This window comes from Electrona antarctica (assembly GCF_951216825.1).
Source record: "Electrona antarctica genome assembly, chromosome: 4".
In the NCBI taxonomy this organism is placed as follows: Eukaryota; Metazoa; Chordata; class Actinopteri; order Myctophiformes; family Myctophidae; genus Electrona; species Electrona antarctica.
Genome location: NC_136809.1, coordinates 21,917,901 through 21,924,239, shown reverse-complemented (window position 1 = coordinate 21,924,239; position 6,339 = coordinate 21,917,901).

Below are 6,339 nucleotides of genomic sequence, written 5' to 3'. Positions count from 1 at the left end.
GAGAACACCCCCGCTGCCTCGGTTTATATTTCACAATGTCGGTCAAGCCAACATTTCCCTACTGAACTTCAACATTGAAGAGCTGGAAGTTTGAACAGTATCAGAGATAAAGTGTGCTTAGAATAGAATCATAGACTGCTAATGACCCACCAGTGTCTTTGCAAACAAGAACAAACAAGTCAAACTGGTATTTATCTCGTCTCAACAGGAATGTGTCAGAATATTAATGTTCAGTCACTTCCTGATGCAAGATTGTATGCAACCTTATTTATTATAGCTTCACAACTTTATAATTAGAAGGATATATGCAATATTTTGTCCATAATAATGATTGCGCATTCATGGAGCTTGACAATTAAGAGGAACAGCATTATTTTTCATATATTGCATACAACACATTCACTGTCAAACAAGACAGGAAGAAGCAACAGCACAAGAAATTTGCTGATGCTGCTGGCACACATCTATTGGCTGAGGCTATTTGACAGTTTCTCATTCTCACACGTTGGTTTGCCACATCATCACTAAAGAGTTTCAACTTCATGTGTTTCACTCTGTGGAAAACATCACATATGTATTTTCATACCATGGTTTATAGCCGTGATTCTCAAACATTTCCATGACAAAGACCTCCAAATTGGGTAGCCGCCATCTGAAAATGTTTTGTGCCAGTGACCTCCAGTTCACTTAAAAATATACATAATATATATATATATATACATAAAAATAACATGTCAAGAGGCACATTGTATGAAACTTTATTTCCACTCTGGCATACCTGAAGAATATATGTCTGACACATGGACCTCTTGTAATCAATCTATGGACAATTAGTAGTCTGTTGAGAAACAGTGCAGTTAATGACCTGGTGTGAGATTAGGCATCAATGTTGTAATTTACTGGGAAGTATAAATTCCACAGAAAATGGTGTTAGAATCTCAAGAAGGGGAAGTATCGTGCAACGAATAATTCACCCCACACCACACCTAAAATCAATACTTTCTTAATTCTTACCCATATTTGATGGACTCATGAAGTATTATTTAAACATAATACAATTTATTTTAAACCTGTTCCCACTGACCAATTGCAGACCTAATTATGCCATGGACCACTAGTCTGTGAACCATTGGTTGAGAAACAGTCAGTGTTATAAAGCTTTATGAATGAGTTATGAGTTTGTTTAGCTATAATTATAGGCTAAAGTGTTACTTATAAGCAGATCAGTATGTTTATAATGCATTATACATTATAGACATGCATAGTCTAGACATGGGATTCATATCAAGTGCTACCAAAAACCTAATCTAAGCCCATTCACCACCCAACACAACAGTGGTCCACAGTCATTTCATTTGTAATAAAGAGTTCTAGGACCGGTAACTTAAATCCTTGCTTGACCGAATTACTTCATTTACTTTTGATTTATTGAATAATAATGTTCCCCACCAGAGATACTATACTATATTGAATGCAAGCTGAAACTATTCACAGTATTCTTCAATCATGCTTGCTCTGCACATCACCACACCCCTTGAGCAAACTATGTCTGTTAATACCGCAAGGCAATACACACTGTACATAAGGTGAGGCTATTTATTGCCATCAATTGAGTGTTTTAGTTGTACACACAATATATCTTCTATACCAGTGGTTTTCAACCTTTTTTTCACCAAGTACCACCTCAGAAAATATTTGGCTCTCCGGGTATCCATTATGACTTAAGTTAAATACAGTATCATACACCTAACCTATCCTATTCACACAGGAGGGACATTTATTCTAATTAATATATGAAAATATAAGAATATGATATTTTTCCACAGTTGTAAGCCCAAAAAATAAATAAAACTGGCCCTACAGTTCTCACACGACCGACCGACTGACAGACAGACAGAGCAGCATCCACTGAACCTGATGTAGAATACACTGAGGTGGTGCACCCCAACTGATCCTGTTAAAGATGGAGTGCCACAATTTTTGTATTTTTCTAGTTTTTCATGTGTCTATGAGGTGACAGTACTTCATTAGACACCCTGGAGTCGTTTTTATGTGCAATGGTGTATTAACTTTGTATTTAGTCAAACGAGCCAATGAAATAAACAGTAATATTGTGACATCACACTATCAGCCCCTCCCCTAACCCATCCCCCTTTATCATACAACTACAGCTGTGGGTGCAGCTTCAGTTCAAGTGGATCACCACCCATCACCACCCACCAGGCAAACCAGGCATGAACTGGTGGGCGTGTCTACATAAAAGCGTGATTTTAACAAATACTGTACACTTTTTGGAACAAGTTATATATTATATTATAATAATACCTGATGATCATGTTTTAGGGTGGAAAAAGATCGTGGCACTCCATCTTTAAAGGTGAAGCGCGCGCACACACACACACACACACACACGAGAGACTGAGACAGAAACAGAGAGAGAGAGAGAGACACGCACGCACTGAATCCTCTAGTCCAGGGATGCCCGAAAGGTAGATCGTGATCTACCAGTAGATCACAAAGGCTGTGCAGGTAGACCACTGGACATGTCACTATAATGTATAGTTTAAAAAAAAGAAAAAGAAAAGAAATAATAACAATAATAATAAATATATATATATATACTGTTTTTCCTTGGAGTGGTTGTACCTCTCAAAAAGTGTGGGTACCCCTGCTCTATAGTCACTATACTCTGGTGCCTAGAGGATTCAGTGTATTGCTCGGAGCCGGAATCGAACCTGGAATGTTCTGATTCCGAGACAACCACCTAAGCCATTGCATATAATCAACCAATAGCTTTTTTCCCCAGGGAGCCACAAGAGCAAGTGTTTTTGTTATTACCATATTTTGCATAATTATACAGAGATGGTGAAAGGTTTTTATTCACCAGTGAAATAAAATAATGTATTGTAAGACATGTTCAAAACTCACACAGATTAGTCATAATATGACTAATACATATTATGTATTCATTCACATGGACCGAATAGTTCGAATAACCAGATACAGCTACACTTCCATTGATGTCACTTCATTTAGTTCAGAATGTGAACTGAATAAAGATGCTGTTTTTGAGAGAGATGACGTACATCCTCCCATCCTCACTTTAAAATTCATGATTCACTGTGCAGTTGCCATGCAACGCCTCTAAAATATCCCTGTTGTCCTTGCATAGTTATTGAAGAGAGGAAATTCAATTAGAAGAAATATATTGTCATCAGTAAGAATATACTGTATAACATGGCACCTAAATGACTCAAAAACAGTGTAGGAGCATAAATATCTGTACTCTCGCTAGCTATCCCCCTTGCACGCTCATTCGTCCTCTTATCGCACAATTAAGATTGAATTGCACCTTTCTAAACTATTTTTGTTGTATATTTATGGAACATAGCCTACTGTGAAGTTGTCCACAGAAAGTTCACCTAACTTTGCTACTACTGGGAAAAGATGCACATGTACATAATGATACTCTTTTTTTACTCTTCGTTTGCTCTTTTTTGCACTCTATATTCTATCCTTTTGTTTGCTGCGTTTTGCTGTGTTTGCCTGTTTGATGTTATATTATATATTTGCTGCTGCATTGTCTAAAGGAAGCCAAACAAAAATAAGTTTCTCTTAGTCTTATGTACCTGTACACACAAGATGTAACAATAAAGCACAACCTTGAACCTTGAACCAATGGATCAGTGATCCTCAAACATTTTCATATTAGGCTATCATAATCATATATCATATCATATCATATCATATCATATCATAGGCTGCAGACACCCATCTGAAAGGATTTTGTATCAGGGAACAAATCAAAACTATTCCAACTTGTTCAGATTTTGAGACTTTTCAAATTGTTTAAAAAATAGCAATGTGATGTGTTGAGCTTGTATTGTTGAGCTATTTTGAGTAGCCAAAGTATAAAATAGGGTTAAAGTGGTTAAACCGTTCCCGGACAGGACATATAGTACACATGCACGTAATGCTGTCGGGCAGAAAATCTCCATAAATCTTTTCTTTTCATTCTTTTGTGTGTGTGAGTGACTGTGAAATGAATGCCCTATTCGATACTTTCTTGTATGAAAGTGACACACACACACACACACACACACACACACACACACACACACACACACACACACACACACACACACACACACACACACACACACACACACACACACACACACACACACACACACACACACACACACACACACACACACACACACACACACACTTGTACTACTGCAACAGTGCTGTGTTGCAATGAGTTAAAACATCTTTTTGAGCTTTGAGCATTGCTATCTGCAGTACCTGAAATTAAAACACAAGGTTTAGTGACACTGGCAGAATCAATGTAGATCCTAGTCTACATTGATGGAGGGAGCGACTAGAGTAGGCAAACAGAATAGTTCTCTTCACCAGGTGGGGCGAGATGACCATTTTTGGCTGTATTTGTCTTTCTGTGTGTCTGTCCAAAAGTAATCCCACAATCTATCAGCATAATATTTATTGTGCACACTCACTGTCAGCAGGCCATGTACAATTACATTTACTGGGACTCTGGTGCAACGCACAGGTCCTGAGCCTTGTGAGAACAGGAGTGGACCTGGTGAAACGTAGGAGGGGCCCGGACAGGAGACAACCCACAGAGCCTAGTCCCTCCATGCGCCAGAAGTGTACCTCCCAGCCCTGGCAGAGTAGTTCTGGAGTAGTTCCAACGGATTGTGTGCCCCTGGTTTTTCCCTAGTGGGACTGATTGAGGGTAGCTACTGGGACGTAAGTCGGGACTTGATCACTCCCGGCTGGGTCGCCTGAGTGAGGGGTATGATGTTGAGAGACCCGGAACCCTGTTGACCTCAGGATACATCACGTCCCAGGTGCATCCATGCGATGTTTTTTAGTTATAGTTCTTCTATTTATAGTGACTCATAGGAATAGACTATGTGACAACCAGGTATAGTCTGGTGACCACCGGAGAGACGGGTGACAGCCGGAATGTAGACGGCACCCGGGTGAGCAGTATGGGTTAGCGCCCCAGCCTGTGTCCTCCGTGAGGAGGAAGCCCAACAACCCTCGGTGAGGCCTTTGGGAGGGCCATGCAAGCAGCAAGCGGAACCGCAGCACCATGTCCCTGCGGAACCATTGCCCACCACTCCTGAATGAACTGTCTGGTGCTGGGACTCTGGTGCAACGCACAGGTCCTGGGCCTGGTGAGAGCAGGAGTGGACCTGGTGAGACGTAGGAGTAGTTCCAACGGATTGTGTGCCCCTGGTTTTTCCCTAGTGGGACTGATTGAGGGTAGCTACTGGGACGTAAGTCGAGACTTGATCACTCCTGGCTGGGTCGAGAGACCCGAAACCCGGTTGACCTCAGGATACATCACTGAGGATACGTCCCAGGTGCATCCATGCGATGTTTTTTAGTTATTACATTACCAAATATTTAGCAAATAAGTCCAAAGGGAAGCCACAACTTTCCAGGTGCTGAACAAAAATACATTGGAGAAGGAAGGGAAATATTAGTCAATTGCATTCACAATCTCAGACGAACAGTCCCCCCAAGGCTATGCACCAGATTAGGATTTATTTCATATTATCCTATAACTACACAGATCTGTGTAAAACGTTGTATGCACACACTCTCTAGAGGTCAAGGAAAACCCTTCGCCCTGTATTTTTCATTTCATATTTAGGCTTTATGTGACACTATCATTTCAAAACTGTTTTGTCACTGCAGTCCCACAAGATGGCACCATGAACAAGCAGAAATATGCAAGGCTGCAGAAAACAGAACTACACTAACAGAACTCACATTCTCATTCTCTCATTCTCTCATTCCTAGGGCCATGCTGCCATCTTGTGGTAGCTGCTAGAAATAATTCACAGGGCAAATAAAACCAAAGACTGGTCCAATATAATTTCAGTCCAATAGTTGTAATGTAATTCATGAAACATGCCAACTAAAGATTATTTTACGTTGTTTTAACTCAACACAACATAAGAGACATACGGTAATTTCCAACCTGGCAATTGTTTCCCCTCCTATGGCCAATATACTTCAAGTCAGCAGGACAGGATGTAATGTAACATTATGGATCAGACATTTCACCAGGTTGCTGAGCAACTGGAATGTTTGCCATACAGGATTCCATGATTCTATTGTGTACATTAGGAGGGGTTGTGGAGAATGTGTGCTCATGTACAAGTGGGCTTGCTAGAGGCCTTGAGATACTGACAGCTCAGACTATCTGTGAAAACAGAAGGGCGTGTGATTCCGTCTCCTCATCTCAATCCAGCATTACAGTCAGTCAGTTATGCAGATCAAAAGCGAGACAACGTACAC